The 26,985-nt window shown below is 47.7% G+C and overlaps 1 protein-coding gene across 5 annotated transcripts in view; it reads left to right on the top strand.

The window, feature by feature from the left end:
* Positions 1 to 26,985, top strand: part of LOC115090703 (lymphoid-restricted membrane protein-like) — a 1,037,620-nt gene that overhangs the window by 259,814 nt on the left and 750,821 nt on the right. The gene's annotated exons all lie outside the window — the stretch shown is intronic.

Here is a 26,985-nt window from a genome sequence, read left to right as displayed (position 1 = left end):
ACTGTTGTGGACAAGCCTCAACCCACTTTTTTTTAATTGAAGAGAATTTTTATAACTATTTCATGGTTGTGATATAGGGCTTAAACTATTTTTGAGTCAAATTTATCTTAAGGGCCAAACTCCTGTGGTCTGTTTTCTGCAGTGAAGTGACCCAGGACAGCATTAAACATGTAGTTTGAGCAAGCCCTTTTCTAACTCGAGGACTCCCATCCCTTTAATATGGTAATAACTTGAGCAATAAGACAGCTGACAAGGAGCAAAGGTAACACTTTTATTATTCAAATTCCTTTAATCTATTTAAAGGCAGAAAAAGAACCAGAGTCTTCAGCTGGCTGAGGTAAGACAAGCACTGATTTATAAAAAAAAAAAAAAAAAAGGAAAAAAAAGGAAAGGGATAAGATACTTTCAGTTTGTATTGAAAGCTGTTTTATCCCAGGACAAGCAGGATGGTAGTCCTCACATATGGGTGACATCATCGATGGAGCCCTATCACAGAAAACTTCTGTCAGAATTTCTAGAAACGTTTGACTGGCACACCGAGCCCATTGAGCATTCCCAGCAAGGCATTATCCCTGCAGCCACAGGGGTCTCCCTTCAGTCTCTTTTTTTTCCATGTTGCTGTTAGCCTCACGTTTCAAGAGCTCTGTGAGTTTTCTCACAAACCTTTCCTCACGGAAAAAAATTTCTGTCAAAAAATATCCTACACAGGTCGCCTTTCGACATCCCGTTTGAGTACCGTTTTTTGGTCATTTTTGGTCGGTCCCTATTACCTCACTTCGGTATCCGCAGGCCACCGACCGTTACCTGGCCTTATTTTTTACCATGGCCACAGGTTTTACAAAATATCCAAGTTGCCCCCGAACGATGTCGATAACAGACCTATACGACATCTGTGTACTTTTGCCTGGGATCAGGCCACATTGTCCGCATGTTCCACCTGCGCTCAGATGACTCCGAAGGGCAGACATACCTGGCTGGACAAAATGGAGGAACTTTTAAAAAATCTATTCCATTGACGTCTTTGCAGTCATTACCAAATAAAATTCCTTCCTCCACTGGAAAACATTGAGGAAAGAAAGTCCGGTGACTTTCCGTCCCCGTCAGGATCTTCAATCGCATCATCCTCTAGCCATCACCCTCTGCAACGCCCAATCAATCATAAAGAAAGCACCAATCCTACAAGACCTACTCACAGACACCAGCCCTGATATCTGTGCCATTACTGAATCATTCTATGTAAAGCTGAATCATTCTATGTAAAGCCCCCTTATCTCTGTTGGGCAGTTTATCGTTATATGTAAACCGGAGTGATTTATAGTCTCTATAAGAACCTCGGTATATAAAAATTAAAAATAAATAAATAAATAAATAAATCATGGCTAAAGAACTCAGACCAGGTCTTCATCAACCAACTCCCAACACAGACATACGACATCTTCTCCATCCCTAGGCCCAAAAATAAAAGAGGAGGTGGCATTCTCCTTGCCGCCAAGAAATACCTGCACCTCAAACTACAGACCAACTCCCCCTCCCCCCCAAGACTCGAGATTGGGCTCTTTAAATCTAAAACCCTGCAGGTCTGCCTCATCTACGCCCCCCCCGGCATTCTGGAACAGGACCCGTCCCCCCTCATTGAATACATTACTAACAATATAAAGCCAGACACCCCAGCAGTAATACTCGGAGATTTCAACCTCCACGTAGACATCCACCCCCTCACCACATCCTGCGAAACCCTACTTGTCTCTCTCAAAGCCCTGGGCTTTAAACAGCTCATCACCAATCCCACGCACAAAGCTGGGCACACACTCGACCTCCTTTTTGCTAATACTAGCTTCTCTACACCCCATGCACCAATCACCACACCCATCCCCTGGTCCGACCATTGCCTCATCAACGCCCAGCTCAACATCAACACCAACATAAATGCCTCCAACACCAAATCACACAAAAAGACAATTTCCTACCATAGACCATGCTCCTCAGAAGAACTCTCCCAAGCCTTCAATAACGTAAGTGAAAACCTCGACCTCACCAACCCAGATAATGCTCTCCTGTCATGGGATAAGCTTACTGCTGACATAGCCAACAACATCTGCCCCACCATCCACAAAGTAATAAACCCCAACCAAACAGAAAGAAAACCATGGTACACCTGTGAACTCAAATTAAAACAAGACCTTAGAGCCAAAGAACGCTCCTGGCGAAAACAACCCACCCCCACACTCAAAGTAGCCTACAAACACACCCTACACCTATACCGACAAGCAACACTCCACGCCAAACGTGACTTCTATGCAGCAAAAATTCACAGCTACAAATTCAACCCTACCGCCCTATTCTCCTATGTAGCAGAACTCACAAAGTCCACCACTCCTTCCCCCCAGGAAGATAATAGCATAGAGAAATACAATAAACTAGCAGATCACTTTAAAAACAAAATCACCAACATTCTCAATTGTCTCCCCCCCAAACCCACTCACATCGACCTCCCACCCACCACCAACATCATTAACCTCACATCCCTTGATCTCACCACTACGATGGAAGTCAACGCCATCCTAAAAAAGATGCGGCCAGCCACCCACATCGCCGACAACATCCCATCTAAACTCCTCCTCACTATCCCTTCCGTCATAGCAAGACCGTTAGCGGATATCATAAACTGCTCCCTTACCTTCGGGACGGTTCCCGACCCGCTTAAACTCGCCATCGTAAAGCCCCTACTAAAAAAGCCCACCCTCGACCAAAATGATCCAGCAAACTACAGGCCCATCTCCAACCTACCTTTTATTTCTAAAATTCTGGAGAAAGTGGTCAACACACAACTTACCGACTTCCTAGAAGATAACAATATCCTCCACCCCGCCCAGTACGGCTTTCGCAAAAACCGAAGCACGGAAAAGCTCCTACTTGCAATAACAGACACCATCCTAAAAGGCATGGACCACGGCCAATCATACATTCTAGCCCTCTTAGATATCTCAGCAGCTTTTGATACGGTGAACCACAAAATCTTAATATCACGCTTAGCAGAGATAGGCATCTCTAACACAGCCCTATCATGGTTCTCCTCCTACCTTGACCACAGAAAGTACTTAGTCAAACTTGATAAATCCGAATCCACACACATTCCTCTTTCACAAGGCGTACCCCAGGGCTCCTCCCTTTCCTCCACCCTCTTTAACATCTACCTTCTCCCTCTTTGCCACTTATTATCCAAACTGGGACTAAAATTCTTCTTGTACGCTGACGACGTACAAATACTTATCCCCATCCAAAACTCCCTCAACGAAACCCTGCACTTCTGGGAGACATGCCTCACATCTATCAACGCCCTCCTTTCCAACCTACACCTTGCACTCAATACTTCAAAAACTGAAATCCTAATTATTACTAATCAACCCAGCTTATCCATTCACCAACTGCAACAGAACACTTCACAAAATCTCACACCTCCGTCCACTGTCAGAGATCTAGGAGTTCTCTTAGATACACAACTTAGCTTCAAATCCCACATCAAATCACTCCTAAAAGGGGGCTTCTATAAACTCCAAACCCTCAAAAAACTTAAGCCTCTCCTCCACGCACATGACTTCCGTACCGTTATGCAAACCACTATACTATCAAAACTTGACTATTGCAACTCACTGCTAATAGGCCTTCCAGCTTCCACAATCAAACCCCTCCAAATCTTACAAAATGCCATGGCTCGCATCCTTACAAACTCAAGAAAGACTGATCATATTACTCCCATATTACGAAACCTCCACTGGCTACCAATCACCTATCGCTCTCAATACAAAACACTTACTATCATACATAACACGCTATATAAAAATAACTCCCCCTGGATCGAAGATATGCCACACTTCCACCAGGCCAACCGTCCTACCAGAAACTCCCTTGCGGGCACCCTCCACACCCCTTCACTCAAAATTGCTCACCTCACAAACACCAGAGCGAGAGCCTTCTCCATCGCCGGCCCCACCCTTTGGAACTCCCTCCCCACCGAGCTCCGACTAGAACCTTCACTTAATCAATTCAAAAAAGGAATCAAGACCTGGTTATTTAAACAGGCCTATCCCAACGCCTCTCAACCCTAGCATTTGACTTCTCCTCAACACTCATTATTTCCCTCTCCCTAGTACAGTGTCCCCCCGCCCCCCCTACACACCCTCCCTCCCTCACCACCCCATCCATTTTATGGCTTCCTGATATTCAGTCACCACCTCTCCTTCCCATCGCCACCACCTGCCCCCTTGTACAGTTCCTACCCCACCCCGCCTCCCCTATGCGCTTCATCCCCCACCCCGTGCTACCCCCCACTCTGTCGCCTCTTGTATATAATTAATTTATGTCCAACCTGGTTAACCACATGTAATCTCATTTAATAACTGTGGCGCCCGTTGGCTCTACAGTAAAGTTGTCACCTTTTAACTTCCTATCCTTCCTCCATCTATCATTGTAATTTCCTTTCTCAGTTGTCTGTAAACCGACATGATGTTTTTTACGAATGCCGGTATATAAAAGTTATAAATAAATAAATAAATAAATAAATAAATCTACCAAGGAGCATCAGGAGAAGTGACACCATCGTCATCCATCAGGAGAATCGGTTACCGCATCGGCATCGATGGCCATCGATGGCTGAGACACAGAGGCGCTCTCCACCGGAATCGGTGTTGGAGTCTGTGCCACCACATCCAAATGTGGAAGAGCCACTAGCACCAGTCTTGCCTTCTCCTGTGACAGTGGACCCAGTCCCAGTCTCCAGGGAAGAAGTGACTTCCATGATTCAACAGGCTGTTATCGAGGTTTTTCAAAAATTGCAGCTGACTCCAATCCCGACATCGGCACCGACACCAGACCAGTTAGTATTGGCACCTCTGCTCAGCAGACTCGATGTCTTAATCTGAGCCTTCCCACAGCCTGCACCACCACTGTTTATGGATCCTCCGATTACTCCAGCTTTACCCATTCCAGGTTCATCGGAAGAAGACGAAGGGGACTCCGATCCCTTACCAGGTCCATCGGGTTTACAAAAACCTCACAGACCATCGATGCCTTAGATACTGCTTCCTGGTCCATCGGGTGATGCGGGCCGTTGATTCCCATCAGTGCCATTGATGCCATTTGATTCCCCATCAATGCTTTTTTTTTTTTTTTTTACCTCTATCGATGCCAAAACATATTCCTGGGAACAATCCAAAACTGCATCGATGCGTTCTCTTCCACAGGACACTCTGAATCCACTGGGGTCCCATTTTCCACCCCATTACAGTCCTTGGGAAGACGTTGATACAGATTCAGAAGACCTTGTATCTGAACCTTCTCCACCAGAAGAAAGAAGGAAGTCCCCACCAGAGGACCTTTCTTTTGCAAATTTCATTAAGGAGATGGCTGATACTATTCCTTTCGAGCTGGTCACAGAAGAGGACACCAGACATAAAACACCAGAGGTCCTCCAGTTTGTAGATGCACCCAAGGAAGTCATGGCTATCCCAATCCATGAAGTGCTCCTAGATCTCCAGCACTGCCTATGGGAGCATCCCTGTTCTGTACCACCTGCTAACAGATGGACAGATGCAATGTACCTGGTCCAATATACAGCAGGGTTTCAGAAACCACAACTGCCCCACCAGTAGTTGTGATGGAATCAGCACAGAAAAAGGCAAGGAAGCAAAAGCCTCACTCATCTGCTTCTCCAGGGAAAGAGCAACATTTTCTGGATGGGTTAGGAAGAAAGGTCTTCCAAGGGGACAATGCTCGTGTCCCATATTGCGACATATCAATTATATTTATTTATTTATTTATTTATTTATGTTTATATACCGCTTTTACAATTTGGAGGAATTAATCAAAACTGTTCACAGCCAAACATACATAATAAGTAAACTTAAATAAAAACAAATTAAAACTAACAATTAAAATAATGACACAATAAACATTCAAGACCTGCGGCTTTTAAACAATAAAATTACAGACTGAGTGAATGAAAAGAATTCTTATGGGTGTTGTATGAATTGAAAGAGATACTGCTGTTGTAATAGATGAATGAATGTTTGTTATGAATTAGGAGATAAAGAGTATGCTTTCTGAAATAAGTTTTAAGTGATTTTTTGAACTGTTGAGTAGAAGAAGTAAGACAAAGATGATCTGGTGATGCAATATCAAATTTGTGGAAGCAAGTACAGGGCATAGCTGATAATCTTCCTCAGCAGCAGCAAGTAACACTCAATGCCCTTATTCAAAAAGGTCTGGAGTCAGGCAAGCATGAAGTACGAGCAGCATATGACTCTTTTGAAACATCTTCCCGTATGTCAGCTGCTGGGATCAGCGCATGAAGATGGGCTTGGCTAAAGGCTTCGGATTTAAGGTCATAAATACAGGAAAGACTAGCAGATCTTCCATGCACCGGAGACACTCTTCGGAGAAAAGATTCAAGATACTGTCTCCCAATTGAAAGAACACCATGAGACACTCCGCCAGCTTTCCAAGTTGCCATCTGACCAGCCATCCTCTTCATGAAAGCCCGCAAGAAGGGATACCAGAAGACCCTTCTATAGGCCTCGTAGGTACTATCCACCTGCATCCAGTGCACATCCTTTCCGACCACCTAAAAGGGGACATCCACGTCAGCCAAACCAGACAAAAACTCAGCCACCCCCGCAAACAGGACCAGAATCTGGTTTTTGAAAACATTTCCAGAGAGCAGAAGCTTTTCCATCAATCCCAGACCCAACCTGCTGGTGGGAGGTCGGCTCCATTACTTCATGCACCACTGGAACCTCATTACCACAGATCAATGGGTGTTAGCCATCCTGAACCGGGGATACCGCCTCAAATTCACCACGATACCCCCGGATTCCCCACCCATTCCACTGTGGACAGCCAACGTCATAACATCTCAACTTCGGCTAGAACTGTCCTCCCTGCTGATTACCAGGGCTGTTGACCCCGTTCCCCGGTCTCAACAAGGCAAAGGGTTCTACTCCTGCTATTTCCTAATTCCAAAGAAAACAGGAGGTCTCCGCCCCATACTAGAACTCCGCAATCTCAACAAATTTTTTCAAAAAGAAAAGTTCCGATGGTCTCCCTTGGGACCATCCTTCCCTTACTACACCGAGGAGACTGGCTCTGTTCTCTGGATCTTCAAGATGCCTATGCTCACAAAGCCATTTCCCCACAACATCGCAAATATCTAAGATTCTTAGTGGGTCAAAAACATATTTCCAATACAGAGTCCTACCATTCGGACTCGCCTCAGCACCTCGGGTGTTCACAAAATGTCTAGCAGTAGCTGCTGCACATCTAAGAAAAAACAGCATTCATGTTTTTCCCTACCTAGATAATTGGCTAATCAGAAGTCCATCCAGAAAGGAAACTCTCGCTGCCTTGGAAAGCACCATAAGACTGTTGTATTCCCTGGGGTTCCTGATCAACTATCAAAAATCACATATGAACCTGTCTCAGCACCTCACTTTCATCAGAGCAGACCTCGACCCCACAGTCGCAAAAGCTTTTCTTCCAAGCGACCGTGCGAACAATCTAGCGAATCTGGCAGACTCTGACCAGCTGCAAGTTTGCCTTTGCCCATCAGTTTCTTACACTGCTGGGCCACATGGTGTCTACAGTCCACGTGACCCCCTATGGCAAAGTTAGCCATGAGAAGGACTCAATGGACCCTGAAATCTCAGTGGATCCAAGCTGTTCAATTACTGTTGTCCCTAATAGGGGTCACCCACCACCTTCGTCTCACTCTGCTGGTGGACAAACCAGCCTGCCTTACGGACTGATCTCCCATTCTAGCAACAGACTCCTCAAATCACCTTGACCACGGATGCATCCAACTTGGGATGGGGAGCTCACAACAACCTTCAGACACAAGGTATGTGGACTCGGCTCAAAAAAAAGTATCAAATCAACTTTTTGGAACTTCGAGCGATAAGATATGCTCTTTATGCCTTCAGACTGTGTCTCTCACACAAAACTGTGCTGATTCAGACAACACAGTAGCAATATGGTACATCAACAAACATGGATGCACAGGCTCCTATCTGCTATGTCAAGAAACAGTGCAGATTTGGGCCTGAGCCCTGGTACACTCTATACATCTCAGGGCCACTTATCTGGCAGGCATACAAAAAGTCCTAGCGGACAGTATCAATCGACGTTTCCATACCCACGAATGGTCTCTGGATCCTTGTGTAATGAGCAAAATGTTTCAATGCTGGGGTCACCCAACCATCGACCTCTTTGCGTCCAAACTGAAACAAAGTGGAAAGGTTCTCCTCCCTCCACAGCCATCACCAAATGTTCCCCAGGGACGCCTTTGCTCGCCCCTGGAACACAGGACTTCTATATGTGTATCTTCCAATTCTGCTCATAGCCAAACCTCTTGTGAAGCTACAGCAGGACAGAGGGTCAATGACCCTCATAGCCCCGTACTAGCCTCGACAAGTATGGTTTCCCATACTCCTCAACCTCTTGATCAGAGAACCAATTCGCCTGGGCACAGCACCTACTCTCATAACTCAGATCCAGGGCATGTTACACCATTCCAACCTACCAACCCTTGCCCTAACAGCTTGGATGTTGAAAGCTTGATCCTGTAACCACTCAGTCTTTCAACTCAAGTTTCTCAAGTTCTCGTAGCTTCACGAAAGCCTTCCACACACAAATCTTACCGCTCCAAGTGGACTAGATTTACCGAGTGGTGCACACAAAAAGGTATTGACCCTTTCTCCTGCCCCACTTCTTCTCGATTAGACTGTCTGTGACACCTCTCAGATTCTGGTCTCCAGACTTCTTCTGTGTGTGTACACCTGAGTGCCATTGCAACATACCACAAGGGAATAAGGGATGCCCCAATAACTGCAACCCCTAGTGAGTTGGTTTATGAGGGGTTTACTTCAACTTAAGCCTCCCATTCGACCACTGGTTACAGAATAGGACCTGAATGTAGTGCTTGCAAGGCTCATGTGGCCCCCGTTTGAGCCTTTGCATTCCTGTGATATAAAATTTCTTACATGGAAAGTACTATTCCTAGTAGCCATTACATCTGCTAGAAGGGTCAGTGAGTTACAAGCTCTTGTCACATACTCACCTTACACAAGGTTCCTGCATGACCAAGTAGTCCTCTGCATTCACCCCAAATTTCTGCCTAAGGTGGTAACGGATTTTCACCTTAACCAATCCATAGTCTTGCCCACTTTCTTCCCAATGCCCCCACTCTCACCAGGGCGAGAGGGTTTTGCACACCTTGGACTGTAAACATGCACTTGCATTTTATCTAGAACACACTGCAGTCCATAGGAAGTCCACCCAACTCTTCATTTCTTTTGACAAAACCAAGCCAGGAGTTGCAGTGGGCAAACAAGCTCTCTCCAACTGGCTAGCAGATTGTATCGAATTTTGCTATGAAAAAGCAGGCCTTCCTCTCCCGGGGCGATGAAAAGCGCACTCAGTAAGGGCTATGTCAACATCCATAGCACACTGTCGTTCCGTACCTATTGCTGACATCTGCAAAGCTGTGACTTTGAGTTCTCTGCATACATTTGCAGCTCATTAACTGCTTGGATAAGGAAGGAAGACAAGACTCTGCCTTTGGATAATCTGTCTTGAAAAACCTGTTTGTAGTGTAATACCCAACTCCTTCCACAACCACCTGCTGTGATGCTGGCCACCTCATCATAGTCAATGGCACCTCAGTTGTTGTGCCTGTTGCACGAGTTACTTACCATTGACCTGTTGAAAGCTGAGTCAGCCTGTAGCTTTCTAATTACCCATATGTGAGGACTACCATCCTGCTTGTCCTGGGATAAAGCAGAGTTGCTTACCTGTAACAGGTGTTATCCCAGGACAGCAGGATGTAGTCCTCATGAAACCCACTCGCTACCCTATGGAGTTGGGTCCTTTTCTGGTTTTTTTTTTTTGGTTTTTTTTTGTGCTCGCACTTATTGCTACAAATGAGACTGAAGGGAGATCCCTGTGGCTGCAGGGATCATGGCATGCTGGGCATGTTCAGAGGGATCTGTGTGCCAGTCAGAAGTTTCTAGAAACTTTGACAGAAGTTATCTGTGATAGGGCTCCATCGATGATGTCAGCCATATGTGAGGACTACATCCTGCTGTCCTGGAATAACACCTGTTACAGGTAAGCAACTGTGCTTTCTAAGGCTAGGAGAGATTTTCTGAGGATTACCATGTGCCAGATCACATGTCTGAGTGCAGCCATTGCTGTGCTATTTCTCTCTGGGGCCGATGCAATACAGTGGGCTCAGCCAAGCGCACTGTATAACCCGCAGTTGGACGCGGGTTGTATAGGTGCTAACTAATCCCTTTATGCAATAAAGAGTTTAGTGTCTCTACAACACGTATCCAACGTGGAGTGAAATTAATAGCGCTCCTCACATGCAAATGCATGTGAATGAGCCTATTAGCTATTCACTTTCAATGCAAGAAAAAAATGTGAATCTAGGACGCACGTTTTTGCGATCAGAAATTAACGCCTGCCTGGAACTAAAAAGGAAAAAGTTAAAATCGCTGACAGTCAGGTGCAGGAAACAGACGCTCAATTGTCAAGCGTCCATTTCCTGAACCCTTGGCTGTGTGGAGTTTAGAAAAAGACGCCGATAAATTCGTCACCCGTTTTCCTAACCAGCGGACAGCCGATGCTCTCTTGCTCCCGTTATCAAGGAGGCGCTAGAGGCGTGCAAGCCACCCTAGCACCTCCTTTATAACGCGACCCCTAATTTAAATATTGCATGGTATCCCCAGGAGGGATGCCTGGGGGCATGTTAGTAAGTGGGCGCTGACTGTTGAGCACCCGCTTTCTGCATATAAATATTGCATCGGCCTCTCTGTAGATCAGGAGGCAGTAGTAAAAGAAAAATAATTCTGAGCGATAAGAGGTCTTAGTAATCAGTCTTTTTCTCTAAGATAACATTTAGGTAATAAGAGGGACACACAAGGCATCCATAGTCATTCCACTCTATGCAGAATTGGAAATTAAACTCCTTTCAGAATAGACAGTCATGGAGACCAGCTATACATGTTTAATACTATTTTCAAGGTTGGCTCCTTTACCCATAGGTAAAGTAACATCTGTTTCAGAAGACACAGGTTGCTGCCAGATTCTTTCTACCGAACAGGAAATCTATCCCTGTGGAAGCAGGCATCACACGTAAGGAATTATGCTTTACATTTTTTTTCTTCAACTATTTGTGTGGAATGCAGATGGCACCTGTGCTAGTAGTGTGGCAAAAGCTCTGTTGAGTAGAAATCAGAATTATTAGTATGCATTTATTTATTTATTATGGAGAACAGATAACACAGCTTGAATCCACAGCTGCTTATCATTTTGAAAAAGTTGATGAATTTTAGTTCATCATCATTAGCATGTTAGGAGCTTAGAAGGTTTCCATGACTCGAGTATTAGACTGCTGGTTCTTGCTTCAAATTGAATCTCTGCAAAATGGCTTGCAAAGAGTTTATTTGGTGAGAAACTTGAGTCTAGCTGACTCAAAACCACAGAGACTTCCCGAGAGTAGGTCAAATTTTAGATTTTACAGGGGGTGCCAGAAAAGCCAAAACATCTTTTACAAAGAGTGAATCCACATTGCCAGAGAGTAGTAGGTTTTGGATATCATTCAAAATGTTTATGCCCTCAAGTTGGGTTCCCCAACACATTCATATTTATTTTTCATGTATATCACCAATGAAGACAATTGTTCTACTGGCAGCACTAAACAAATAAATAAAGCTAAGAGTGTTATCTCTGGCTCCATTTCAAAAGCAAGAGCAAATATGTTAATCATTATACTCTGAAATTCCAAAAGATATTAAAAAAAAAAAAAAAAAAATTTTGGCCCTTACAGACTGTGATGTTTTGGTAGTAGTTGTTCGTGCATGGAAAAGGGACTGTGCCTTTTAAAAAGCCATACTTGTTTGCTTTGTCTGAATATAACAGGGCTGAGAAACTGAGATCACTGGTTTAGGACTACATTCCCCTCAATTCCTTGCTTACTTTGGCTGATTGAGATCAGGGAAGAATGAACATTGGATGTGTCTAGACGCAGCTGCTTCTGTTGCATAAGAGGTATCTGCGGTAGCACTAAAGGAGACAGCTGGGGGGAGCACAGGAGAGCAGTAGAGTAAGCAGCTCCTCTCCTGCCCAGCTATGGAGGAAACAGAGGAGGACTCTGAGACAGATGGGACAAGCCACTACTAACAGTTAAGTTAAATGTTATAACTCTCCAGGAAGAGACTGTTTTACTTTAAACTACTGAAGTTTGATTTTAGAGAAAAGCCAAAGTGAACATTTCCTAGCATGTAGCAGATGGACTCAAAACAAGTGGGTATAGTGTGCTCGTGCTAGCAGTTGGAGATGGATCTAACGTCAGCACGGGTACATATACCCCCGCAGGAAGTGCAGCAATTCAGTAATTTCCGTCTCCAAAGCAGTTTGGAGCTACCTCACGCTCGCTGAGCGTGTTTCCATTACAACGCGCCCTCCTATCTCTGTGGAGCCCACGATTACAGAACTACACCGTACACCTACCTCTACCAGCCAGAGTGCGGAATCAGCTACGGTGATGGTTGCAGCCCGACCACATGAGCCGGGGGTCAAGAATGTCCTCCCCAACCTGGACCCTGCTCACTACAGATGCCAGCCTGAACGGATGGGGAGCACACTGCGAAGAACTCACCGCCCAAGGGCGGTGGAGCAGAGAAGAGTCGGGGTGGAACATCAACCGACTAGAGGCAAGGGCAGTCAGGCTAGCATGCCTGCGATTTGCCCACAGACTTCAAAACAGAGTGGTCAGAGTGATGTCGGACAACGCCACCACAGTGGCATACATCAACCGACAGGGCGGAACCAGAAGTCGACAGGTATCCCTAGAAATAACTCCCCTGATGACTTGGGCGGAAGCAAATCTCCAGGACATCTCCGCCGTCCACATCGCCGGGAAGGACAACACCATCATGAGAGGTCTAGAACGGGTAGATGTGAATCGGTTATTTACTCTTTCGGATAGTAGAAAGACTAGGGGGCACTCCATGAAGTTAGCATGGGGCACATTTAAAACTAATCTGAGAGAGTTCTTTTTTACTCAACGCACAATTAAACTCTGGAATTTGTTGCCAGAGGATGTGGTTAGTGCAGTTAGTATAGCTGTGTTTAAAAAAAGGATTGGATAAGTTCTTGGAGGAGAAGTCCATTACCTGCTATTAAGTTCACTTAGAGAATAGCCACTGCCATTAGCAATGGTTACATGGAATAGACTTAGTTTTTGGGTACTTGCCAGGTTCTTATGGCCTGGATTGGCCACTGTTGGAAACAGGATGCTGGGCTTGATGGACCCTTGGTCTGACCCAGTATGGCATTTTCTTATGTTCTTATGTACCACGGCAGACTTCCTCAGCAGAGAAAGCCTAAACCCGGGGGAGTGGCAGCTGTCGCCCACAGCTTTCCAGATAATTGTGGATCAGTGGGGGATGCCGGGCATGGACCTACTAGCGGAAAGGTTCAACGCTCAAGTACCCAGATATTTCATCCACAGGCGGGATCCTCTATCCCAGGGGATCGATGCCCTGGTACAGCCATGGCCTCAAGGGATCCTGCTATATGCCTTTCCTCCATGGCCCCTGCTGGGCGCCATTATACACAAGATTCAGCGACACAGAGGCCTAGTTCTTCTAGTGGTCCCGGACTGGCCAAGAAGACCCTGGTACGCAGACATGAGAAGACTACTGGCAGGGAATCCGCTACCCCTGCCTCCATACAGGGACCTGCTGCGGCAAGGTCCCATCCTCCACGAGGATCCAGCTCAATTCTCTCTTACGGTCTGGCCATTGAGAGGGCTAGACTGAAGGAAAGAGGATACTCGGAGCCGGTAATAGATACACTCCTCCGAGCACGCAAGTTCTCCACATCACTAACATATATAAGGATCTGGAGAGTATTTGAAGCCTGGTACGACACTCAGAGCACCAATCCACATGCCACTAAAATCCCTATCATTTTGGATTTCCTGCAAGATGGACTTCAGAAGGGTCTGTCCCTCAGCTCCATCAAGGTTCAGGTGGCAGCGCTGTCTTGCTACGGTCCCAGGAAGGACGGCAACACCATTGCCACACACCCAGACGTCTCACGTTTCCTGAAAGGAGTCAAACACATTCACCCGCCACTGAAGTGGCCAGTGCCCCTGTGGAACCTTGTGGAATTTCTAGCGGGACCCGCCTTCAGGCCCCTTCGAGGCCTGTCTCTCCGTTTGTTAACCTAGAAGATGGTGTTCTTGCTGGCTGTGTGTTCAGCTCGCCACATCTCAGAGCTACAAGCACTGTCCTGTCCTGATCCGTTTCTCAGAATCACTCCAGACGCTATCCGTCTTCGCACGGTTCCTTCCTTCTTACCCAAAGTGGTCTCACACTTTCACCTCAACCAAACCATATCCTTGCCAACCACAGAAGGTTTGAAGAAGTCGGAAGAAGGTCGAATACTGCGTCATCTCGACATCGGCAGGATGCTGTCCAGATACTTGGAAATGTCAGAAGCAGTACGAAAGACGGACCACCTGTTCGTCCTTCACAGCGGAAAGAAGCAAGGGGAAGCGGCCTCACGGCCAACCATCGCCCGCTGGATCAAAGAAGTTATCAAGGTGGCCTACGTAGAGGCAGGAAAACCACCACCTCTACAGGTCAAGGCTCATTCTACCAGAGCGCAAGCGGCCTCCTGGGCAGAAACTAGGATGCTGTCGCCGGCAGAGATATGTAAAGTGGCGACGTGGTCCTCCCTCCATACCTTCTCCAGATTCTACCGTCTGGACGTCCAGGCCAGGGAGGACACAGCATTTGCGAGGGCAATCCTAAACGGACCTCGGGCAGCCTCCCGCCCAGTCCGGGAGTAGCTTTTGTACATCCCACTTGTTTTGAGTCCATCTGCTACATGCTAGGAAATGTAGAGATTACTTACCTGATAATCTCGTTTTCCTTAGTGTATGCAGATGGACTCAGCATCCCGCCCGGCTGCCGGTATACATGGGGATTCGCCGACTCACGGTAAACCATGTTTTCTTATATAGGGCATCCACCCTGCCGGGTGTCGACGCCTTCTGGTTGAGGACACTGGCGGTCTCCAGCTACTATCAATTGGTCAGGGTAATCCTGTTCATTTAATCGATCGGTCAGTCACACATATATCCATAAAGCTTTTGCAAGGAAGATTACTGAATTGCTGCACTTCCTGCGGGGGTATATGTACCTGTGCTGACGTCAGATCCGTCTCAAACTGCTAGCACGAGCACGCTATACCCCACTTGTTTTGAGTCCATCTGCATACACTAAGGAAAACGAGATTATCAGGTAAGTAATCTCTACATTATACAAGTCTGTTAAACACCCTGACTGAAAGGAAAAGAACAGAGATACTAAGTTTAACTATGCAGCATTGAGAAACTTATGAATGTGGGAACTGTGTGTTCTTTTGATAGCCAGGTAGACTGTGACCCTGTAAGTATTTATTTAAATTCTCATTAAAGAGGGGGATACAAAGGCTTGTTTGAAAAATGTTTTAGCTGTAAAAGTTCCTCCTTGAATCCAAGAGAGAACCTAAGAATTTGCCTTGCTGGGTCCGATCAAGGATCCATCAAGCCCAGCATCCTGTTTGCTACAGTGGCCAATCCCAGGTTGCAAGTATCCAAAATATTAAGTAGATCACATGTTACTCATGCCAGTAATAGCAGTGACTAAGTCAACTTGATTAATAGCAGATAATGGACTTATCCAAACTTTTTTTAAACCCATCTACACTATCTAGCCTAACCACATCCTCTGGCATAAAATTCCAGAGATTAATTGTGTGTTAAATGAGAACTTTCTCAGATTAATTTTAAATGTGCTACTTGATAACTTCATGGAATGCCCCCTAGTCCTTCTCTTATCCAAAAGTTAACAGATTCACATTTACCCGTTCTAGACCTCTCATGATTTTATAGTCCTCTGTCGCAGTGGTTGTCAAATTTTTCCCATCGTGACACATCTGACAGACCATGCTCACATGTGACATACTGCTCATTACAATTCATGGTGGAAATAAAGGCTCAGAATTATTTTTATTGTTAAGAATGACACAAGAGAAAGATAAATACTCTAAACAGAAATTGCTGAAATAAACTACACACCAGCAGGAATACCTCAACTCAGTTATATGTATAGACCCTCATCTAACAAAGGGGCTGATGCAATACAGTGTGCTCAGCTGAGCGCACTGTATAACCTGCAGTCAGATGTGGGTTGAATAGGTACTAATGAGTCTCCTAATGCAATAAGGGGATTAGCGCCTATTCAACACGCGTCCCATGCAGAGTGAGTCTAATAGCACTAATCATATGAAAATGCATGTGATTGAGGCTATTAGCATTCACTCCAGATGCAAAAAAAAAAAAAGTCTAGGATGCTTTTCTGTTATGCCTCCTACTTAATATAGTTGCGATATTAAGTAGGAGGAAAAACAAAATTAAAGTTAAAAAAAAATAGAAAAAACCCCCAAAACACTGGCAGTCTTGGGTAAGAAACAGATGCTCGAATGACAAGTGTGTATTTCCTGAACCCCCCCAGGCTGTGCAGCGCTGTGGTGTATAGGAAAACCTATGCTGATAAGCTCGGCGTCTGTTTTCCTAACCAGCAGACTGCCGACGCCGATCGGGTTCTCGCTAGCAAGGAGGCGCTAGGGACACGCAAGCAACCCTATCGCCTCCTTACTAATGTGCTCCCTAATTTAAATATTGCATTGGGCCCCCCTTGGGAGGCATCTGGGGCGCGTTAAGAAAGTGGGCGCTGACTGTTCAGTGCCCGCTTTCTGCGCACATTTATTGCTTCGGTCCCTAAGAATAAAAGAGACCATAAAGTATAACTAGAAGCATGCAGACAAAAACTGAATTGGAAACCACAAAAAAACCAGTCTCTGTATGCAGTGTAACAAAGGAAAAAGAGAAACATCACTAGTCCTCATAGAAACATAGAAATGACTGCAGAAGAAGACCAAATGGCCCATCTAGTCTGCCCAGCAAGCTTCACACATTTTTTCTCTCATACTTATGTTTCTCTTAGCTCTTGGTTCTATTTCCCTTCCACCCCCACCAGGGTGTAGTAGGGGTAGTAACCGCCGCAATAAGCAAGCTACACCCATGCTTATTTGTTTTACCCAGACTATGTTATACAGCCCTTATTGGTTGTTTTTCTTCTCCCCTGCCGTTGAAGCAGGGAGCTATGCTGGATATGCGTGAAGTATCAGTTTTTCTTCTTCTCCCCTGCCGTTGAAGCAGAGAGCCATGCTGGATATGCATCGAAAGTGAAGTATCAGGCACATTTGCTTTGGGGTAGTAACCGCCGTAACAAGCCAGCTACTCCCCGCTTTGTGAGTGCGAACCCTTTTTTCTTCTCCCCTGCCGTTGAAGCAGAGAGTTCTGCTGGATGTGTGAAGTATCAGTTTTTCTTCTCCCCTGCCGTTGAAGCAGAGAGTTCTGCTGGATGTGTGAAGTATCAGTTTTTCTTCTCCCCTGCCGTTGAAGCAGAGAACTATGCTGGATATGCATCGAAAGTGAAGTATCAGGCACATTTGCTTTGGGGTAGTAACCGCCGTAACAAGCCAGCTACTCCCCTCTTTGTGAGTGCAAATCCTTTTTTCCACATTTCCTCTTGCTGTTGAAGCTTAGATCGATGTTGGAGTCACAGTAACCATGTGTATGTTTATTGAATAAGGGTATTGTCTCCAGGCAGTAGCCATCATTCTGGCGAGTCACCCACTCTTCATTGGCGGCCTCTTGACTTTATGGATCCACAGTGTTTATCCCACGCCCCTTTGAAGTCCTTCACAGTTCTGGTCTTCACCACTTCCTCCGGAAGGGCATTCCAGGCATCCACCACCCTCTCCGTGAAGAAATACTTCCTGACATTGGTTCTGAATCTTCGTCCCTGGAGCTTCAAATCGTGACCCCTGGTTCTGCTGATTTTTTTCCTACGGAAAAGGTTTGTTGTCTTTGGATCATTAAAACCTTTCAAGTATCTGAAAGTCTGTATCATATCGCCTCTGCTCCTCCTTTCCTCCAGGGTGTACATATTTAGATTCTTCAATCTCTCCTCGTACGTCATCCGATGAAGATCCTCCACCTTCCTGGTCGCCCTTCTCTGTACCGCTTCCATCTTGTCTTTGTCTTTTTGTAGATACGGTCTCCAGAACTGAACACAGTACTCCAGGTGAGGCCTCACCAAGGACCTGTACAAGGGGATAATCACTTCCCTTTTCTTACTCGATATTCCTCTCTCTATGCAGCCCAGCATTCTTCTGGCTTTTGCTATCGCCTTGTCGCATTGTTTCGCAGACTTCATATCATTAGACACTATCACCCCAAGGTCCCTCTCCTGTTCCGTGCACATCAGCCTTTCTCCCCCCATCAAATACAGTTCATTCGGATTTCCACTCCCCATATGCATGACTTTGCACTTCTTGGCATTGAATCTCAGCTGCCATATCTTCGACCACTCTTCCAGTTTCCTTAGATCCCGTCTCATTCTCTCCACTCCTTCCGGCGTGTCCACTCTGTTGCAGATCTTAGTGTCATCCGCAAAAAGACAAACCTTACCTTCTCATAAAACAAATCAAGAAATGTAAAATTAATAGCATTAAAGCCTTACTAACAAAAAGAAGATTCTTTAAAAACAGCTGATGAATGGAATATCCAATAATTAAAAACTCATAAAAAATTTCTAGATACCAATAAAATATTTCAAAATACCAGAAACAAAGACCCAATAATGAAAATTAAGGATTAAAAAATGCTTTGCTCTGCATACCTGGGAACATTTGATATCAAGGTGTCCTGGGATTGTTTTGAATTATCAAAAGGAGGTACGGTTTGCTTGCAACATTCTCCTCTCTCTGTCACACACAAGCTCTCTCTCTCACACTGGCCCTTAATCACACACACATACATGCTTTCACTTATACAGCCTCTCAATTGCTCACATATACACATGCTTTTTCTCTCACTTTTATAGGCTCTTAACACATTTACACAAATGCTGTCTCTTTTCACACTTACAGGCTTTGTCACACACTTACATACATGCTGTCTTTCACACACACACTTTCATTCACATACACACATGCTCGTTCTGTCACATACATACTCTCACCTACACCAGCTCTCAATCACACACACGCACACATATGCTCTCTCTTATTTATACACATGGGTTCTTAATCATGCATACACATGATCTGTCTCACACACAAAGAATCTCAATCGCACAAACATTCTGTCACACACACACACACAGGTTCTCAATCATATACGTACATTTATGCAATCTCTCACACAGGCTCTCAATCGCTCATACACATGCTGTCACACACACACCCACACACACACGATTTCAAACACAGGCTTACTCTCTCTCTCCCCCCACTGAACCAGCAGCAGCAGCCTCAGCCTCCTACACTTCCAACCCTAATGGTAGCAGCAGCCTCCTACACTTTCATCCCTCATGGCAGCAGCACGCATGGCCTTGAGAAAGGACTCCCATCGGCCACGGGGGCTGATGTTGCTGCTCTTTTGCTCCGTGCCATGCTACTATTTCGCGCCATTCCATTCCACGCCACATCTCTTCTCTTCTTCGGGCCAATGCTGCCTGCACTAGCATGGTCTCTTCTTCCCGTGCATACAGCCACTGCATACCACTTCCTCTTCCGGGCTGGGGGGTGGGGGGGTGCAGGAAGAACAGACCATGCTGGTGCCGCTGACTCCAGCTCTCCTGCCATGTTCCATCTGGGCTATCAGCATTTTAAGCCCAGCCAGAGGACCTATTTCGCTGGGGCAGGGGGAGCAGCTGGGCCAGCGGGGGACTGGGAAGTGTGGCAACACACTGTTGTTAACTAGATGGCCATTAGAAAAAACTACAGGTTTGACTAAAGAAGTACACTGGAATGAGCCCATAGTGAGGGAGGTGGTTGTGGAACCTTCATCTGTGAATGCAGTTGCTAAAGTTTAATGGCAGCTGTCTGTAACATGTTTACATGCTTTTTTTAGCTGGTAATAGTGTCTCAAGCTCTAATAGATAGTAAACCCAACTGGAAGTTAATGGGAATTTCCTGGCGTGTAGCCAGATGGACTCAGAACGAATGGGATAGTATCCGCGTGCTAGCAGTTGGAGACGGATCTGACGTCAGCACGCGGTATATATATCCCCACAGGAAGCGTAGCAACTTAGTAATTTCCGTCTCCAAAGCAGTTTGGAGAGCCTGCACGCTAGCTGAGCTTGTTTTCCAAATCTACTTTTCTTTTCTTTTTCTTCTTACTAAAACTTCTATAGCATCGAGCCCCGCACTCCTGCGGTGATACCCTAAGGTCCCTCCCCCAGTAGAGTTTCCCGGGGGATTTCCGTGATCACCCCGGAGGTGTAAGTCCTCGGTCCGGTGGCCGAATCGCGGCAGGGACACAGCCCCCGGGCGAGGTTCGGGTGAGGCTTTTGAGGCGCCTCGGTCCCGGTGTGGACGAGGCAGCGGGTGCATATCCTCAAACGCGGCGTTGAAGGTACTTGCCCTCTCCCCCCGCAGCTGGAGACCGCACGGGTTCCAGCCGGGAAGCACCGAGGATCAGGTAAGGCGTACATTTCTTATTTCTGGTCTCCGAGGAGCAGAGGATCGACGGTGTGGCACGCCGTGGAGGACGCCATTTTGGGGCCTTGTTCAGGTATTGAGCGCCCCTAATAGGCGCGGCTCTATTCCTCCTTGTGCGTATATTGACTTATTGCTGTGAGCATATGCCACTGAGCGTGTATTACTAACCGCCTGTTAATGAAGGCATATTGAATGCCACTGAGCGTGTATTGCTAACCGCCTGTTGCTGAGAGCATATTGAATGCCATTGAGCGTGTATTACTGACCGCTTATTACTGAGAGCCTATTGAATGCCATTGAGCGTGTATTACTGACCGCTTATTGCTGAGAGCCTATTGAAAGCCATAGAGCGTGTATTGCTAACTGCATATTGCTGAGTGCATATTGCATACAATCGAGCTGTTTTCTTGGCCGCCTATTGCTGCTAACATATTGCTGCCGCATATTATTATTATTGTGCGCCTGTTGTATTAAGCGCATATTGCTGCCGCATATTGTTATTATTGTGCGCCTATTGTATTAAGCGCATATTGCTGCCGCATATTATTATTATTGTGCGCCTGTTGTATTAAGCGCATATTGCTGCCACATATTATTATTGTGCACCTATTGTATTAAGCGCCTATTGCTGCCGCATATTGTTATTATTGTGCGCCTGTTGTATTACGCGCATATTGCTGCCGCATATTATTATTATTGTGCGCCTGTTCTTTTAAGCATTCAGCGCATACTTTTCCATGGATCAGAACGCCGCAGCGTCTTCAGCGGCGGCACCGCCTGCCTCAGGCATTAAAGCCCTTGGCCTCTGCTCTGCATGCCAGCTTAGAGCCACGCACAGTGAAGAGCCAGACTTCCTATGTGCCCAATGTGGGGAGGCCGTGGGACCCTCAGGCCAGGACCGGTCTCAGCCACGATTTGTTGACAGTTCCCCAGGGGCTACCCCGGATTTAGTGGGCAGTCTCGACCAATCAGGAATCCCGGGGGATCTTGTACCCCGGAGATTAGAGGCTGCTTCAATTTCCTGGGTGGATCTCATTAAGGGGATTCATGCCTTTGTACAGATGCAAACTGCTTCCCGTCCAGGCCCTGTGGTTCCTGCTGTTCCTGTTTTTCCTGCGGTGGCTGCAACTGCGGCGGCTGCTGCTGCTGCGGTGGCGGCTCCTGCGGATCCTGTTCCTGGACCCTCACGCCCTTATCGTGAGCGGGACCTCCCGCCGCTGGACAGTCCGGATCAATCAGACCAGGAGGTTTTCACCGGACGAGTCCGAGCTCCCGGACGAGGGGGAACTTCCCCCAGGGATTGAGCCATATAGAACCATGAGGCGGTTCTTCCCCAAGGAGGATCTCTCCGACCTGGTGTCTCAGTGTCTGGCGGAGTTGGATAGTACGGGTCCCAGCGCTTCGGTACCCTCTGCACAGAACCCCCTGTTGGAAGGTCTTTGTCCTACAGCCCGCCATTTTCCATTCTTGCAAGCGGCACAACAACTGATAGATTTAGAATGGGCGGCACCAGCAGCTTCCTTCAAAGGGGGCCGGACCCTGACGGGCATGTACCCATTGGCACCGGCTATCCAGGACCTGCTGGCGTGCCTTCAGGTGGATGCCTTGATTAGCGCTGTGGTCAAGCGCACTACCATTCCAGTTCAAGGGGACGGCCCTCAAGGAGCCTCATGACCGGCGACTGGACGCCATTCTGAAACAGACCTTTGAGGTGGCAGCTCTATCTTTGCGGATCACGGCCTGCTGCACAGTGGTGACGCGTGCCTGTTTGTCACAGGTTAGGAACAACGCTCCAGCAGCTGACATGGTCAGCTCTTTCGTTCCTCACGGATGCTGCATCAGACCTGGTCCGGACAACAGCTAAGGGGATTTCATCCTCCGTAGCCGCCAGGAGGCAGCTCTGGATCCGGAGATGGTCAGCTGATGCGCCTTCAAAGACACGCCTCACCAGATTGCCCTTTAAGGGCTCTTCCCTAGTTGGCAGCGACCTTGATAAACTGGCCAGTACATGGGGTGCCTCTCCAGTGCCTAGACTGCCGGAAGATCGGTTCAGAAGGGGCCAGCGCGCATTTCCAAGGCCCTCCAGGGGCAGGAGTTCACAGCGCTTTGTTCCTTACAGGGGTCGCTACCAGGCACCACGTCCTCAGGCCAGGAATCAGTCCTTTCGGACCAAGCAGCGCAAGAGGGGAGCGGGCCCAGGCTCGGGTCCCGGCCGCGCCTCACAATGAGAATCCGCCGATTCATCTGGGGGATGGAGCCATAGGGGGCAGGTTAACCCTCTTCTACCCCCAGATGGGTCGAGATCACGTCGGACCAGTGGGTCCTCGCCATTATCCGGGAGGGATATTATCTGGACTTTCATCATCTCCCTCCGGACAAGTTTGTGGAATCTTCATGTCCCATACACAAGAAGGCAGCATTGGAAGCTACACTGGCGAGGCTCCTGTCCTTGAAAGCCATCATCCCAGTACCTGCCTGGGAAGTGAATTCTGGACACTATTCCATTTATTTCATGGTACCCAAGAAAGGGGGCACCTTTCGGCCTGTGCTGGACCTCAAGTCAGTCAATCGATACTTACGGGTACTGAGGTTTCGCATGGAGACTCTGCGCTCCGTCAAGGCTGCAGAACAGCCAGGAGAATTCCTCAAGGCATTAGACCCGTCAGGCATACCTGCATATCCCGATCCATCCGGATCATCAGCGCTACCTACGCTTCAAGGTTCTGGGACGCCACTTCCAGTTTCGGGCTCTGCCCTTCGGGTTGGCCACGTCACCACGGACATTCACCAAGGTGGTCGTAGTGGTAGCAGCGGCACTCAGGAGGGAAGGAATTCTGGTCCATCCCTACCTAGACGACTGGCTGATCAGGGCGAAATCTCGAGAGGAGAGCCTTCGGACAACCGACAGAGTAATCGCCCTTCTGGAAAGGATGGGCTGGGTAATCAACCTCAGCAAGAGCTGCCTACAGCCTTCCCAGTCACTGGAATACCTGGGAGTACAGTTCGACACCCGAGCAGACACAGTCAGTCTCACTTCCAAGAGAAAGTTGAAACTTCAGCAGCGTATCCAGTATTTAATGGGAGCCAGTCGGCCTATAGCCTGGGATTATCTGCAGGTTCTTGGTCTCATGGCATCCACCCTGGAAGTGGTGCCTTGGGCGAGGGCCCATATGAGACCTCTACAACACTCCCTGCTCTCTCGCTGGAGCCCCCGTCTACGGAACTATTCCACGCGCCTTCATCTGCCAGCCAGAGTGCGGACCCAGTTGCGGTGGTGGTTGCAGTCCAACCACATGAGCAGGGGGTCGAAGATGTCCTCACCCACGTGGATCTTGCTCACTACAGATGCCAGCCTGAGCGGCTGGGGAGCACACTGCGAAGAACTCGCCGCACAAGGGCGGTGGAACAGAGAAGAGTCAGCGTGGAACATCAACCGTCTAGAGGCCCGGGCAGTCCGATTGGCATGCCTTCGGTTTGCTCACAGACTGAAGATCAGAGCAGTCAGAGTGATGTCCGACAACGCCACCACGGTGGCATACATCAACCGTCAGGGCGGAACCAGAAGCCGACAAGTATCTCTGGAGATCGCCCCACTGATGGCTTGGGCAGAGGCGAATCTGCAGGACATCTCCGCCGTCCACATTGCCGGGAAGGACAATACCACAGCAGACTTCCTCAGCAGAGAAAGCCTAAATCCGGGAGAGTGGCAGCTGTCACCCACAGCCTTCCAGATGATTGTGGATCACTGGGGGATTCCGGACATGGATTTACTGGCGGACAAGTCCAGTGCTCAAGTACCCAGATACTTCAGCCGCAAGCACGACCCGTTCTCACATGGAATCGATGCCCTGGTCCAGCCATGGCCTCCAGGGACTCTGCTATACGCTTTTCCTCCGTGGCCTCTGCTGGGCGCCATCATCCACAAGATTCAGAAACATCGGGGCCTAGTTCTTCTAGTGGCACCAGACTGGCCAAGAAGACCCTGGTATGCAGACATGAGAAGACTACTGGTAGGGGAGCCTCTTCCCCTGCCTCCTCTCCGGGACCTTCTACGTCAAGGTCCCATTCTTCATGAGGATCCAGCTCCATTCTCTCTTACGGTCTGGCCATTGAGAGGGCTAGACTGAAGAAAAGAGGTTACTCGGAGCCCGTGATAGATACACTCCTCCGAGCTCGTAAGTTTTCCACGTCCCTCACCTACGTAAGGATCTGTAGAGTATTTGAAGCATGGTGCGACACGGCACCAATCCACATGCGACCACAATCCCTATTGTGTTGGATTTCTTGCAGGATGGACTTCAGAAGGGTCTCTCCCTCAGCTCCATCAAAGTTCAGGTGGCTGCGCTGTCTTGCTATGGTCCCAGGAGGGATGGCAAGACCATCGCCAAGCACCCAGATGTTTCTCGCTTCCTGCAAGGAGTCAAGCATATTCGTCCGCCACTAAAGTGGCCTGTGCCCTTATGGAACCTCAACCTTGTTTTGGATTTCCTCGCGGGATCCACCTTCAGACCCCTTCGGGGACTGTCTCTCCGTTCTCTAACCTTGAAGATGGTGTTCCTATTGGCGGTGTGCTCAGCACTTCGCATCTCAGAGCTACAAGCACTGTCCTGCCGTGATCCCTTTCTCAGAATCACTCCTGAGGCTATCCATCTTCGTACGGTTCCCTCCTTTCTACCTAAAGTGGTTTCACAGTTTCATCTTCACCAAACCATATCCTTGCCTACCACGGCGGGTTTGAAGAAATCTGAAGAACGGCGTTTATTACGCCATCTCGACATTGGCAGATTGCTGCCCAGATATCTGGAAGTGACACAAGAACTACGAAAGACGGACCATCTGTTCATCCTGCACAGCGGGAGGAAGCAAGGTGAAGCGGCCTCGCGGCCCACCATCGCCCGCTGGATTAAAGAAGTTATCAGAGCAGCTTACGTGGAGGCCGGGAAGTCTCCGCCTCTACATGTCAAGACTCGTTCTACCAGAGCACAAGCGGCATCCTGGGCGGAATCCAGGATGCTGTCGCCTGCCGAAATTTGTAAAGCGGCGACATGGTCCTCCCTCCATACCTTTTCAAGGTTCTACCGTCTGGATGTCCAGGCTAGGGAGGACTCGGCATTTGCGAGGGCGGTACTACATGGTCCTCAGGTAGCCTCCCGCCCAGGCTGGGAGTAAAGCTTTTGTACATCCCATTCGTTCTGAGTCCATCTGGCTACACGCCCGGAAATGTTGAGATTACTTACCTGATAATCTCCTTTTCCTTAGTGTAGACAGATGGACTCAGCATCCCGTCCAGCTGCCTGTGTACATGGGTTTCACCGATTCAAGGTAAGCCATGGCATTTGTTTACATAAGAGCGTACACTCTACCAGGTGTCAACGCCTTCCGGTTGTGAATGCTGGCGGTCTCCAGCCACTGTCAATCGGTCAGGGGAATCCTGTTTCACTTTTCACTGAGCGTCAGTACACATATCCATAACAGCTTTTGCAAGGAAGATTACTTAGTTGCTACGCTTCCTGTGGGGATATATATACCCCGTGCTGACGTCAGATCCGTCTCCAACTGCTAGCACGCGGGTACTATCCCATTCGTTCTGAGTCCATCTGTCTACACTAAGGAAAAGGAGATTATCAGGTAAGTAATCTCAACATTTCCTAAACTCTGTGACAAGTTGGCATGATATTTTAAACCTGATGTGTAACTATAGGACAAGGAAATAAAGCTCTATTCTAATATATATTGAGTGGCTGTGTGATAACTGGAAAAAAACCCCAGAGATTAATGGAGGGTTTGAAGTGATAGTGTGTTAAGCTTAGGAAAAGTGGAATTGGTCACTGGTGTGATAAGTGACCAGAGAGGGAGCCATTCCTGAACATATCCAGATCTGTCCAGACCAGTGGGTTATGCACTCCCACCAGCAGATGGAGGCAGAGAACAAACTTTGAGGCACTGCCTTATTCCAAGAGTGCCACCTTCAGCTCCTCAGTATTTCTCTGTCTCCAGCAGATGGTGGTTGTGCATCCTGCAGCTCTTGCTTGAGTTGGACTGTGCTACCCAAGGTGCTAGGTTTCGATCGCGGGCCATCCTTTGGGTGGAGCCAGGCGAACAGGGGGTTCTGGGGTGTTGATAGCCAGGGGACTGGTTCCCTCCACATCCCGAAGCACCCCCCCCCTCCAGTGCCTCAGAAAGGGAAGTACCCCCTGTGAGGAGTTCTGTTTCCTTCTTTTCTCCAGGTGCTGGGATAATGGGGGGAGAGCAGCAGACTCCCTGGCTGGGAATCTCCCTGTGCCTCAGGAGGACCCTGTTACT

Source organism: Rhinatrema bivittatum, chromosome 4, assembly GCF_901001135.1.
Source record: "Rhinatrema bivittatum chromosome 4, aRhiBiv1.1, whole genome shotgun sequence".
In the NCBI taxonomy this organism is placed as follows: domain Eukaryota; kingdom Metazoa; phylum Chordata; class Amphibia; order Gymnophiona; family Rhinatrematidae; genus Rhinatrema; species Rhinatrema bivittatum.
Note: the sequence above shows the minus strand (reverse complement) of the source record. Positions and strands in the feature narration are given on the sequence as shown.